Genomic DNA, 14,649 nt, shown 5'->3' on the forward strand with positions numbered 1-14,649 from the left:
CCACAGGTGTTGGCCGTGCCTCAGCCCTGAGGGAAGCTGCCCATGTGGGGGATGGGGGGGCGGAGATGGAGAGGTCAGGGCCCAGGCCCTTACTGGGTCAGCTCTGAGCCACACCTCAGTGACAGCCGAGGCAGGAACCGCTGTAGAAAACCCATGTTCTGGGCTCCTTGGTTGTGGCCTGGCTTCACCCGTGCAGTCAGCCTGCATCCCAAACGCCCAACTCTGCAGAGAGGCCACAGCGGACTGCTGCCTGCTGGAAGGGCTGAGGGCAGGCCCCAGGCCAGTGTCCCTTGGCAGTAGGGACTCCATTTAGATGGGCTGTCCCACCCAGCACCAGGAAATGCAGGCAAAGCCTTGGACGACAGGTGTCCTCCTGTCCCCTCGCTGAGTCTACAGTCCATGCAGACATGGTGGTCAGAGGTCCAGGTTGACCTTCCCTGGGCCTGAGGCTCACAGGCTGGACGGGGAAGGGCACCCAGAGCCCCACGTGGAATGGATGTGGAGTGTGGGTCCTGGGACCTGGGGGAGGGCCCGGGGGCTAGATCCTGTGGCTCAGCAAACCACAGAGACCTTGGTGAGGGGCCTCAGGCAGGGGCCGAGGGAGGGTCAGGTGCTGGGACCTGTGCAGGGTGAAGGCAGAGGAGGCTCAGGTCACGGGTCACACTCTGTGCCCCTTCTTTAGGGCCTGCTGAGGTCCCGGGTGTGGCTTCCAGAGCTTTGCTCCTAAGGTCACCAAAAGCTATAGGCAGGGTCAACCGGGAGGCGACTTGACTTCATTACAGAAGAAGGAGTCTGTAATGAAGTCATCGTGTGATGTGCGCACCCACTACAGAACCTAGGAAACACTTATTCAAGAACCCCTAACCAGTGGGCTCTGGGAGCATGGCCAGGGTGAAGAGTTGGTGCTCAGGGGGGAGTCCTGCCCCTCACAGCTCTCACCCGATACAACACCCAACCCCTGCACTGCTGAGGGCCCTGTGGCCCTTCTGAGGCAGCTGTCCCCCAAGACGATGTCCATGACCCTTCCTACCACCCTCTGCTCCTAGACCTGTGATCAGAGGTCTCAGCAGGCCCTGAAGAAGGGGCACAGAGTGTGACCCATGAGCAAGGGGGCTACGTCCCAAAAGAACTACTTGAGTTTTCTAGTTTATACACAGAAATATGTAGGAATGGATGGGAAGGCTGTGGCATAACAGTGGAAGGGAAATACTGGGTCAGGCCAAATCCAGAGCCGTTGACATGGGCTCACCAAGCAGAGGCTCTGTGTTAGCACTGCAGCTTGGGTTAGGGACAGTTCTGACAGCCTGGGTGGTTGAAACATGGACCAAAAGGTGGCCCGTGGTGAGCGGGTTAGAAATGCCTGAACTGCCTTGGTCCACTGCAGAAAGAGGAGTTCAAAGGGTTGAGGATACTGGAGTGACTCTGTCATTTAAGACCCCTTCACCTACACACAAAGTGTCCAAAAGATGTACCTTCCACCAAGACTGTGGGGACCCTAGTGCCCTGAGGAGCTCCATGGTCCCTCCCTACAGCTCAGACCCTGCAGCAGGGACCACAGCAACTCAGCCTCGATCCAATGGAATACTTGGATCCTAGGGTGGCAGGAGCCAAGGGAGGCACTCGCCTGCCAAAGCAAGGCGGGCATGGTTCCCAGGGGGCCGCAGAGTCCAGCCGAGGCAGTGGTCAGAATCGTCTGACTCCCAGAGACCTGCGGTGCTGACTGGCTGACCATGGCTGGTTGGTCATGACACGTGGTGGATCGTGGCTGGTTGGTCATAGCACTGGGGATATGAAACACACAGGAAGCACAATGAATTCTCACTTGACCTGCATCAGCAGAGATGTTCTAGGTCAAGTGAGGAAAAGTCTGACCTGAATCATAAAAGCAGAGTCAGGGGTCTTCTGTCAGTTCCAGACCCCAAACGCCTGGGGATGACAGGGTCCGCTTGGGGAAGGAGCCTGCTACACCACTGAAAATTGATTCCATTAATCTTTCTCCCCGTCTTCCCCAAAAGAATCTGTGGGTTCTCATCTGGGTAATTGTGCACTGGGGAGAAGAGAATACTCAGAGCTTCCGTGCGCTGCCAGTTACAGACTACCGCGATGGTCCAGTCAGAGCGAGGGCTCTCAGAGGCCAGGTGGCCCACGGGTTTTCGCCCGTGTCTGTCTCCCCACGGGGCTGGCATGGCCCTGACCCCATCCTGTGTTTACCTCCCCATGTCCAGAATGCTTGATTAGGATCAACACCCCCAGCCGCTGGCTGAATCCCCACAGCAGTTCCCAGACCTGCCGAGAGGGCTCATTGGGTAGGAGAGGCCAGGTGAGGCCTCTAGAGCTACCTCTGCTGGGGACACAGGAAGGCCAAAGCAGCAAGGCTCTCCCGGAGGGAGATCTCCTGGAGGAACTGCAGACCTGAGCACCACCCTCAAGGACGCATGGGTGCAGGAGCGGTGACCCCACCCTGTCCGGCCGGCTCTCCTTTCGGCCTGCGTGGGCGGGCCCTGGGGAGTGACCACGGCCCATCATTAGCTCAACCAGCTGGCGGCTGCAGTGCCGGTCTGACTGCAGATTCCTTGCTAGGGACGTTACTACAAACCTGGTATGCAGCTGCTGCCAGGAAGGTGCGTGTGTCTGCACCCCTGTCCGGAAGGCCCCCGAGCAGCTTGCCCTCGGCTGCAAGGCCAGGGAGGCAACTTCGCCGTCTGACGCCGGGGGGATGCAGACTCTCCAGCCCAATGCCACCGTTACTTCCCTGGGACCTCGACTGCCGTGCCCTTCCCCAAGATTTCATACTTGTCCATGATCCGGACGACACTACCAGCAGCTCCCCTGGACATACTAGGAAGACCTCTGCGCGTCAGAGGTGGGAAGTAAATCCAGCAATAGTTCGGAGACCTCTTTCCTCAGTGCCGGTTCCGGGGCCCAGCGGATATCTTTGTCCTGAGGTGAGGGTTAGGCGGCATCTCCTACAACGGAAAGCAGACACCTGGGGGCTCTGGCTTCTCGGGGCAACAGAGTCTTCCTTCGAGTGTGTTACCAGCAGCCAGTTGGCTGAATGGCCTAAAAAGCCACTAGTTGTGAGCAGGGCCCAGAACAGGAGACTGGTCCAGGCGGCTGAGTGAGCTGCTCTGTCGCTTGGGCCATAGGATCGGCTGATCTGGCGGAGCCTGAAGTGTCAGGGGCAGATGGAGAGGCAGCACCCACCATAACCTCCAGCACGTCCTAGCACGTTCTAGCAATGTTCCGGCACATTCTAGCATGTCCTAGCATGCTCTTGGTGGGCCGCTCGAGGGAGACCGTCCTTGCTTCCATCCGCCTGCTCCCCATCTGTAAATGGACTTGATGAGGTCACAGTGTGGACCCCACGGGGGCATGGGTGGCCCAGAGGGAACACGCAGAGCCTCGGGGTGGGTGAGGGTCCCATCTTCCTTTGTGACGTGGGAGTGCTGACCCTTCCCTCTCTCTGTTCCCTGAATTGACTGTCCACCCCCGTCACCCCCAAGCAGCAGTGGCAGCCACAGGAACTGCTGGCATCTGATCACCTCAGAGCATGGAGGTGCCTGTGTCCTGGGGGGTCACCCCTGTGGCTGCGTTACCTTCCGTCCACCCCCTGACTCTGAGCAGCACTGCCCACCAGCCTTGTGTGTGTCTTTGAGAAAATCACATGGAAGTCTAAAGAGCCCATGAAAATGTTGTCAGTCATATTCCTTAACCACGAAGGGAAGAGCACTTCTGGGAGAAAAGTCAATTCTGCCAAAGAACTAAGAGAAGAAAGAGAGATTTGCCCTTCCTCCTAGCCCCTTCCCACAAAGGTGTGTCTCCCCACTTTCCCATTGGTGTTGTAGGTGCGTGTGCGCACAGTGTACACACGTGAGCACTGTGTGTGCGCACGCACGGACATGTGTGTGCGAGTGTGTGCATGTGCACGGTGTACACGCGTGAGCACTGTGTGTGTGCATGCATGAATGTGTGTGTGGTGTGGGCGCATGAGCAGTGTCTTTACGTGTGTGCATTGTGAGTGTAAGTGTGCATGGTGTGTGGGTGTGTGTGCACATGCGTGTGTGCACGGGTGTGGGTGGAGTTCTGTGGGGATTCAGTTCACTAAGGAGGGAGGTCCGCAGCGTCCCCCCGTGGCCACGGCAGGAAGTCTGGAGGCTGCTTGCAGGAGGGCCAGCCCTGGTGCCTGTGAGGCAGGATCTGGATTTCAAACCCAGTTTTTAAAAAAACAAACGGTAGGGTTGGGGGCCGGTGGGAGGACTCTCTTCCCGTGGCCTGGCTGTCCCCCCGGGAGTGCGGCACAGCCAAGGCGCCGACACTGGGTGCAGAGGAGAAAGGAGCCGAAGTCTGCTGGTGTCGACAGGAAGGCTTTTTGTGGGCATCTTTGAATTCCGTCTGTTCTCACTTCTCTCCAGCCCAGCTGAGGGCGGGCGGAGCGGCTGCCGTCTCCCTGGGTGACCAGCTCTGAATGTCCACAGTCTCCTGTCCTGGCAACCACCCAGCCTGCCTGCCCACAGTCCTTCCTGACCCTCTCCAGGGTGTCGGGCCCCCAGAGCCCTGCAGCCACCGGCAGGGTGCAGGCAGGGACGTGAGGGCCCTTCTGTGCTCAGGACCTGCTGGGCTTTCCCCAGCCCCAGCCCCTGCAAAGTCCCCATTTCTGTCCAGCCTGCCCTGTCCTCAGGGTGGTGCTTGGGGAGGCACAGGCCAGCTGGACTGCTGGGACCTGGGCAGCGCCCACCTTGCCCCAGGCCGCAGCTGCCAGGCGCAGTGTGCCTTGCTCACCTCTGGGTCCCCAAAACCTGCTAAATGCCTGTGCACGTAGGGGTCCAACCGGACTTTGAACCGACAAAGGGCTTTACCTCCCGCAGACAGCTGTGTAGAAGGCCGCCATGGTGATCAGCCCTCCGAGATGTTCTCAGGGGAGTGCGTCCTGCCCAGTGTTCCCGTGGCCACTGGGGGTCTGCTCCTCACTGCTGACCTGGGGCCACGTCCTGTGCCGCACCCATCCCCATATTCTTTTTTATTTTTTTTAAGATTTTATTTATTTATTCGACAGACTGAGCTCACAAGTAGGCAGAGAGGCAGGCAGAGAGAGAGGGAAGCAGGCTCCCCGCTGAGCAGATGTGGGGCTTGATCCCAGGACCCTGAGATCATGACCTGAGCCGAAGGCAGAGGCTTAACCCACTGAGCCACCCAGGCGCCCACCCATCCCCATATTCTGGCACTATCTCCTGGGAGCATGAGCCCTTCCTGCAGCCTCAGTCATGTTCCCAGACTCGAACAAGAGGGGAGACACCGTACTGACAGCTGAAGTTCAGCAGCCAGGGCTGGGAGGTGGGAAGAGGGACTGGCCTCTGTCTGGGTCCCAGCTCAGGGTCCAAATCCCAGGATGCAAGTCGGCACTCACATTAATTTTTCAGAAGAGAAAGGCTGCATAGCCACCACGTGCTGTTTCCAGCACCTTCCAACGAAGGGTGTTCTCTGGTTCTCAGGGGAGCCCAGGCAGGAGCCCATCACCAGAGCCCACTGCGAGGGCCTCCCGCAGACGGTGTGGGGGGCACTCCAGGCTCATGCCCTGGCTCCCAAGCCGTCTGTGGGGCATGAGGCCCGTGTCCTGGAGCTGACGATGGTGGCCCCCGGCTCTCCGTCACCCACGTGGAAAGGCCCGTCCCCACAGCACACTCCTCGTGTAGGAGAAGGTTGGAAGCCCTTCACCTTCTTTAGTTAAACCCCATGTGTTTCCTGTGCTTCCAAAAATGTCCAAGCAGGAAGTACAAAACCCCAAACAGCAAAAAATAACTGGCCCCCAGATGACTCCCCGGAGGCCGCAGTCCTAGGTCTTGGGTCCGTTCTTGTAATTTTAAATCTGTCCTGTGCTGACCTAACCTAACCGTCCCCCACTCCCAAAAGGACCAAGGCCACTCTCTTCCGAGCTGCCTGGAAGCCCTTCTCCAGGCCTGTTTCACTGAGGAGTCTTGGCCACCACGTGACTGCCCTGCCTTCGGGCAGCAAGACAGAGCAGGCCTCAGAGCACGGGGGACAGGGCGCCCCTGGTGGCTCAGTCAGCTGAGCCTCTGAGTCTCCTTCTGGTCAGCTCGTGATCTCGGGTCCTGAGTTCCAGCATCAGGCCCCAAGCTCTTAAGATTCTCTTACCCTGCCCCTCCCCCAACCTGAGCCCCCCCCCTTCTCTCTCTCTAAGAAATACATCTTTTTTTTTTAAATGTGGGGACCAAAGGGGCCAGGTTGGGGTTTAGGCCTGGCTGTGGCGACAGTGCTCTGAGGAACCGCCTTCAAACCTGGGGCCAGGAGCGGTCAGTGCGGTCAGCGAGGCTCACAGCATCCTCCAGGCGAAAGCAGCCGCCCCGGCAGACGGGGACGATCCCAAGAGGGCCCGAGGTCAGGAATACCAGACACCTACGACCCCAGTCCAGCAGAAATGGCCTTCTGCCTCTTTCTGTGACATTTCTCCAACACATCACCTGGGGAGGGAGGAGCAGTGACCACACCGGGGCCTGGTGTCCCCCTTCTCACAGGCCCCTGGGACTCATGCCCTCACCACCGCCGCCCGCCTCGCACCAGGACATGGGGGAGCTGGCTGCACACCCCGGGGGTGCTCTGACCCAGGTGCTCCCAGCTTGTCTGTCCATCTGGGAAGCAGAAGAGCGAGAGGAGAGACAGCCAGCGCTCTCGATGACGTCTGGTTCACAAGAGAATGCGTCTCGTTACAGATTTGCAGATAACACAGAGGAGGAAACCTCCCCACTGCGGGAAGGAGCAGTGTGGTGACGTTTCAGGGTGTCCTTAGCAGGATGTGGGGTTGCTGAACGGGAGGGGGACGGCTGGGCCTGGGCTTGGGAACTTCCCACACTGGCCACAGTTCATGGTCTGTCAGGACGAAGGTTGCATTTTCCCCTGATTCTGTAGTTCGTCTAGCCAGGCATCTACAGTGTGGGACGCACCCAGGCAGGCTGGCCCCGTGGAGGTGAGGACAGGCACAGCCAGGTGTCCAAGCCTCAAGACTACCCACAGTCTGAGGACTGAGGGGCTTTCGGGACTCAAGATTTTCGGGGCTAAGACAGGGAGAGCTCTGGCTGCACCATGACGAACCGGCTAAGGTAGGTTCCCCGGAAGCTGGAGGGAGGAGGCTGCTGACCCTGGGCAGCCGTGCTGGGAGGAAGGCGGCCGGGCCAGGCCTCCAGGGCAGGGGGGACCCCGGCCTGCCCCAAAGGCTGGCAGTGGCCAGGACGGGGCTCTGTTTCCTGACAACAGCAGCGGGGCCGTGGGCACCACGGCAGCAACCGGCTGTTCTCACTCTCAAAAAAATAAATAAATATTTAAAAAATTAAATAAAATTAAATATACTTGTCTTTGAGGGCATTTGATTTTTTAAAAATAAACTTGTTCCCACTTGCTTAGGGCTCTGTCCATTTTAATTGAATATTAAGACTAAAATACATTCAGAAGTGCAGCCCAGCTCCCTCACAGACAGACAGCTGGAGAGCTCTGCTCAGAGCTCAGTGCGGGCATGGGAGACGGTGGCGCAGGCGGCGCAGGCTCCAGAGGCCTCTCTGAGGAGCCAAAGGCAAACTGCAGCTTCACTATCACTGCATTTGTTTGTCCGGGAGCTGCCGGGGCCTCGGCAGGAGAGAGCAGCCCTCCGTGAACCCCCAGAAAGGTCCCCAGGAGGGCCCAGCGTGAGCAGAGTCACCCTGTGAAGCCACCTCCAGCTCCATGAGAAGCCAGAATCCATAGACTCAGTGGAATCACCTGACGTCAAAGGGCTCTGCAGCCCACCACAAGCCCGCGAGAGGCTGGCTGGGGCTGGGGTGGGGGCGCTGGGCATGGCCCCTCCTGTGGGCCACAGGACGGAACGGTGTAATTCTGGGAAGGCCTGAATTATTATCCGACTTTACTGTCCACATTCATCAAAATAACCAGATAAACCAAACCAACTATTTCAGGCAGTATAGACCTGCTGCTTGGTGATACATACGCCTACCAGGTAAAACTGAGCTAAAAAGCACTCTGAAAATTTTGAGTCATTTTGATAATAGTGTTAGGTCCCTAAGTAGATCTCCGTGTGGACGCACAATCTCATGTGTGGGGCCTGCTGCTTGTGGGAACTCTCCTGTCTGACCCCGGGTTACGGGCGAAGGTGTGGGAAGAGCCTGGACCCGAAGCCCAGCCCGGATCCCGAGGGCCTGGGGAGCCTCCCTGGCCCAGCCTTGCATTAGCGGCCGGCTCACGTGGTCACGGGGCTCTGCTGGCCACCGGGAGTTGGCAGTGGACAGAAAGATCCTGTCCCTGCCCCCATGGAGGTGGCAACTTAGAGGAGAGACAGTGCTGGGGCAGAGCAGTGTGGTCTCGGGCTGTGAGCTGGGGGCCGAGTTGGGAAAAGATAAATCTGCATCAGGGTTTGGACACAACCTACATGGGCTGGGGTTTTACATACTGATTTTCCCTCTTGCTTTCCTGGCTTAGGTGTCCTCAAGCTAGATGGGTCCCCCGGCCAGGTCCCCAGATGGGTGGAGGCGGTCAGTAGCAGCCACAGCCCAGCAGCGGTGAGGACAGACCCGCTGCCGACGGCATCCGCAGGATACCGTGCCGGACTCCGCAGGGCTGGGAGGGCCCCCTGCGCTGGGAGCTAGCCAGGCGGTCCGCCACGTCCTCATGGGGCTGACAGAAGACACAGAGCTCTGGGTCGGAGGTAGAGGACTTGAGCTCTCACAACAAAAGCAGTGAGCCCCGGGTCAGCATGTGTGCACGGGTTCCCGGAGCCCTGATCCCCAGGGGCCACGTGAGGAGGCCCAAGAGATGCCGCGTGGGCCGGCGGTCCGGGACAGGAGAGGGCCTCTCTTCACAGAGGACGGCAGGCCACCTGCTCTCCTTCCCGGACAGCGACCCCACCTCACGCCTCCAGGCCGCTCATGTGAACAGCCCAGGCAACCAGCACCCAGGGCAGCCTCGACGTGCCCAGCCGGGCAGAGACAAGCCCGCAAGATGCAGGCAGGAGTGTCTCCCAACAAAATCCAGTTAAAGGAGGCAGTCCTGGGGGACCGATGACAGCTATTCCCATCAGGGAAGGCAAACACAGGTCACCTACGGCTTGGCAGCGAGCTTGCGCCTGAGCAGCACTCCCGTACACGGCCGGCCTGGGGGGCAGGAGGCCCGGACGGGAGCTGACGGAACAGACCGGAACGGCAGCTCCTCCCAGCCAGCCGGGGCTCCCTCCCCACCTTCCCCAGATGATCTGCCCTGTGAAAGGGGAGAGCAACAGAGCGGGGTCGCACTGCTAGCCACCCCTCCCATGCACACCTTCACCCCAGCCCCAGCATGGCTCTCCATGGAGCCCACGGCAAAAGCACCCGTCACCCCCTTTCCTTCTGTGCCGGGGCTCGGGTGCGCCAAGGGAGGCAGCCGAGGTTGTGCCGAGCCTTGGCCCGTAACATGGGAGCACGGCACAGAACCCCTGAGCGGACTGCTGGGCACCCTTGTCGCGGGAAGCTGCGTCCGCAATGGGCTCCCTCGCTCTGCAGCGTCCAGCTCCTTGCATCGTCTTTGCAGAGTGACTGGACTCCCGGACAGCTAGGGTTTGTCCAGAGAGAGGCAGCCGGGTCCCGGCCGAGGAAGAGGTCACTGCAAACACGGTCTGCGTCCAGGGGTGCGTCCCTCCGCCTTCCTGATGGCCCGTGTGTCCATGTTCAGGTTTTCATTTTAATCAGGCTTAACATCTCACTGGTTTCCCCGTTAATTAACAAGTTAAAACCCTTGACATGTGTTCATTTTATATTTGGATGAGTCATAGTTTTACTTCTTTGAAAAGTACCTTTTAATACTTTTTTGTGCAGGAAGAACAGACTCTCGCCTGGTAAGTGCATTAGAGATTATGAGTGAAGGCTCCATCCTTGCCCACATGAGTGTTAGGGACCATCTGGTCCTTGAGTTTAGGGCATCTGCAGGCTGCTGCCACTGGACACACGAGGGACTGGAAGCCAGAGACCTGTCCCCTCCCCAGCAGCCTACGGTGCCCAGAAATGAAAGGAGGGCTCTGTGATGTGTTAGGACGTGCTGTCCGTTCAGGGGCCACAGGGCACTGGCGGAGGACACAGGGCGGGGATACCAAGGTCAGCTTCGAAGGAGGCGTGGGCATCAGCTTCGGGGTGGGAAGGAAGTAGATCAGGGTGGGAGCAGCTCGTGGTGGAGCTGGCGGGACCATCTCATGCAGCGGCAGGGAAGGGGCTACATGGCGGAGGGCCAGGAAGCAGGAGAAGTGTAGGTCCTTCGGCCGACGGATGAGCTGCATCGGAGGAGGGCTGTGGTGGGAAGCAGTGGGGGGGGCACGGAGGGCATCATGCTTGGCAGGAGGTCCTGCCAGTGGGGTCCCACAGGCGGGGGTTCTGTGACTGCCCGGGAGTCTCCGGGGCTGGCTCCTGCTGTGGGACCCCCAGAGGCACAGCAGGTGCACAGGGCAGACATCGGCTCTCCGAGCCTGAGACCACAGCCTACACTGTGCCTTCCCACACAGCGTGGACGAGAGCAAGGCGATGAGAAGAGGGGGCTCACACAGGTGCCATGGCTGAGACATGCCCAGGGCATCCGGCCAGGAAGGAGCAGAACCCAGAAAGAGTGCCGGTGTGGCCCCAAACCCTGGCTTCGCTCCACATGCCTGGCCACTACGTGAACACGCCCTCTCCCATGGGCAGCACAGCTGCGGTTGAAGAACTTTGCAGTAGTGCCCGGAGCTTCGTTCTAGCCGTGGAGGACTTGATGGGTGTCGGAGCCTGGGCAGCCTTCATCCAGGCGAGCTACCAGGGACAGGTGCTGAGGGGGCTGGGGGAGGCTCCTGGCTAACCCCCTGCCAGGCCCCCAGCTTTGCCACTGAGGCCTCACTCAAAGCCTCAAGCCCCCCCTGAGACCTCTGGCTTCCTCCCACAGAGGACATCCTCCTGTTAAAACACAGGAGGAAGACATCTAACTGGCCCCGCCTGGCCTTTCGCCAGATGCTGTCTGAGCCCTGGCCTCAGGGTGCTTGAGCACTGACACCGCGCCATCCACACGTCTCCCACCGGCACCTGCCACCCACCTGTGGGTTACCCAGCACCTGGAGAGCAGACGGCTGAAATCACTCCGGAGCCATTGCTGGTGGCAGGCAGAGGCCCTGTTTTAAGTTTCCTTCTGCCTTTCCAACCTGTGTCACTTCCTCTCGCCTCTCGCTCAACCCTTGCTGTCCTCTGGGTGCTGTCTCTGGTTCTAGCCAGACCCAGGGCACTCAGTTCTGGGCAGCCCTCACCTGGCCTGCCGCATGCTAGGCACCTCAGGGGATACCTGTGGGACCCTGCACCACTGTCCAGAAGTGAGGGGAGTAGATGCTACCCAAAGGGCAACCCCAGACGGCAAGACCAAGGGTTAAGTCTTCTCCCCTTCATGCTCCAGTGGACAGTTCTCCAGAGCTCTGGGAGGGTTCAGGGTCCAGGTCCAGCAGCCCACAATGGGGGTGCCAACAACAGAGCACACTGGTCCTGGCTCCCTGTCCTTCCCTGCCTCACTCCCTAGCTCCCAGCTTCCTGGGGACAAAAACCCTCACTGAACAGGCCCAGGCTGAGGCTCTGCTTTCTGGGTGCCCAGGCCAAGAGACAGGCATTCCATGGGATACTCAGATGCCTGCATCACATCCACTCCCGATGTTTGCTCAGCTGTTCCTTGAATGAAGCCTGATGGGAACCTCATTACTTCCTGCAGCCAGGCCAGTGACGGAGTCCAGACTCTGGCTTCAGGTCCACCGTGTGTGCCAGAAAGTCATGAGATCGTGCCTGGCACACAGGAGATGCTTAGCTAATGGGAATCTCCCTCTCCAGAGCTCCTGATGGCCTGGTCCGTCTTAGAACGACGGCTTCCACGCATTAGTTACCCCAGGAAACGTTTCTTGCCTGCTTTACGGGCCAGGTGCTCAGTGGTGCTCAGCTGCAGTCTCCCCGTGCACTGTCGCGGGACAGGATTTCGGGTCTCTGTGGGACTCCAGTGGTCCTCCTCGTGACAGCACTTGGCTCCTCCGCCCAGTAGGGGTGGGGTCGCTCCGAGAGAACGGCTGAGCTGGGAGTCAGTGCTCCAAGGGAGAGCTGAGAGCCCTCGGAGGAGAAGGGAACAATGGAGTTCCTGGGCTGTCCTCCACCATCACCCACTGGCCGACCCCTGCCTGTGGCTGTGGGGACAGCAGCGGGGTCTGGGCACCCTCACCCTGCACCCAGTGGCCAACCAGCTGGAGGGGATGGAAGAACAATCCAGAGTCCCTGCGGCAGCAACAGAACCTCAACAGGTCTGAGGTCCAAGAACTTAGGCTGCTGAAAATGGAACTGACGTGCTCACGTCCACACCAGGCCTCCGTCCCGTGGGTTACTTTGTTTAGAGACTGGCTGCCGTTCCTTGGTGAGCCATTAAACTAACATGGTGAGTTCCCGAGCCACCTCAAAACGCGAGACGAGACCGTTCCAGCTCTGGCCACACATGGTCAGGCAGCTGGCTGCTCCCCTGAAAACATGTGGACTCTCCAGGGCTCTGGCCACTGCGGCAGCCCGTCCCCTGGAGGCCGAGCACACTGCCCTCCTGAGTGCCTGGCTGTTCCTGGCCTCCTGGCCACCCCAATGTCCTGGCAGGGGGAGCTAGAGCTCTGCTGGGGTTCATCCTGCCAGGAAACCTGCGAAGCACGTCCACACGTCTTGCAGAGCTGGCTCTTGCGGACGCCCGGCTGTTTCTGGAGCTCCAACTCATCCCTCCCTGTTACCCTCAAGGAAGTCTCACTGTGGGTCTGGGGCCCAGCACCCAGACCTCACTGCATCTTAGCCCCGACACCAGCATCTTAAGTCCCTGTTGGGCAGTTTTTAAATTTGAAAGCCCTCAAAACTGGTGCCAGGTCTTCTGAATACAACCACCCTCTAGTCTGCACAAGTCACAACTGTAGCAGAAAGGTCGTTCCACGCACCCACAGCCCGAGTTTTCTGTGCCTCCCCTTACGTTCCCTGTGACTTCATTCGTATTTTCAGTCCCCGTGAGTCCTCCCTCTATCCCTCTGGTGCGGGCAGGGGTCAGTCCCCGGGCCTGGTCTCTCTGTTGAGAATCTTCTCACCGGTGAAGGGACTCGTCTCAGGCCGTCCCCCAGCCTCAACCCTGCATTTCTGAAGTGCCTCCCAGCACTCTGTCTGCAAAAGGCAGATAATAGCCAAACTCTGATTGCCCGAAAGGCAGTAAAAACCAAGTTTCTGGCAGCAAGAGAGGTGCAGGAAGCAAGACGGGGCAGCCAAGCCGAGTTCGATAGCACGTTCTGTGGAGGCGTGAGGCACCCGGTGTGGCCCCCCACCTCTTCCTCCCACACGCACGGAGGAGGGGCTGGCTCTAAGCCCACGGGTGTTCCGGTAGCTACCATGAGACTTCTTACCAACTTGCTCAAAATAAACTATTCCCACTATGCCAACCTTTGGAGAACATGAGGTCCTTGGGAACAAACTCCCAGCCTGGCTTTACCCCACCGTAAACAAGGTGGCATCTTCACTCATCTGACCTAAGAATTTCAACTTGTACAACAGGCTTTGCAAATACAGACGCAGGTTAAGGAAAAACTAGGTTTGAAGTGATGCTTAAAAAATCTATAGCACAAGTGTGGCTTTGCTTACACCCTTAGTGTGTAGAACCACTTGCATTTAACCCTAGTTCGGGGCTCCAACCCTGGTCATTGACTGACATCCGCTGGGACACACCCCAGGTGGGCACAATGTGTCGGCCAGTCTACCAGCTCCAGGCAGGACTCAGTGGGCCCCCAGGGGCCGGTCCCACCAGGAGGGGCAGACGTTCTCACAGCTGAGGGGACCCCACCTGGTAAGAGAGTGAGAGCCTCCACTGAGCACAGCTGGAGGGGGCACCTGTGGGAAGGTGTTCTAAGGCACCTACACCGCAGCCCCAGAGCCCGGGCAGGGGACGCAGACACCAGGGGCCAATGCCAGCCAGAGGCCCAGCCAGGCCCCTGCCCCCTGCACCCCTTCCTTGCTGGGACAGCTCAGGTGTCCTTGTGCACCGCACCCCCCTGCCAGGCTTCTCCTAGTCCACTGTCGGGTCAATCAGAGGACATGTCACCTGCCTGCTTTCTTTTAAAAACGGTTATGCGAAAGGTCATCTGGTTTGGATTTTCGGGTGTAACCAACCGTAAAGCGCGGTTCTCTGGAACAAAACCCACCTTCTCCACGACCTCAGTATTTTTATGACATTTCATTTCACTGAGGACCTCGGAGGGATTTACTCCTTCAGGTGAGAGCAGCAGGGCTGGAGGCCAAGGGCCAGGGCAGAGAGGAGGGTGGAGGGACACAGGACCTGCCCAGGCTCCAGGGCACAAGATGCCTGGACCCCTGGCGCGCAGCGCCCCCTGCCCCAGCCCTTCCCCCGCCCAGTCCCCCGCCCAGTCCCCTGCCCTTCCCGGCCCTCGCACTAACATCCACCTAACATCCCCCTTGCCTCGCTGCCCTCCCCACGGCCCGCCCCCTGCCCTGCCGTCACTCCCCCCCACCCGCCCTCCCCCTCTCTGTGCCCGCTCCCCTAACCCTTCCTCCCCCCAACCCCCTCTAACCGGACCTGGGCCTTCCCCCACCTCCCGCTTCCGGGAGCCCGCCC

This window comes from Mustela putorius, unplaced genomic scaffold (assembly GCF_011764305.1).
Source record: "Mustela putorius furo isolate JIRA1106 unplaced genomic scaffold, ASM1176430v1.1 tig00000873_pilon_pilon_pilon, whole genome shotgun sequence".
NCBI lineage: Eukaryota > Metazoa > Chordata > Mammalia > Carnivora > Mustelidae > Mustela > Mustela putorius.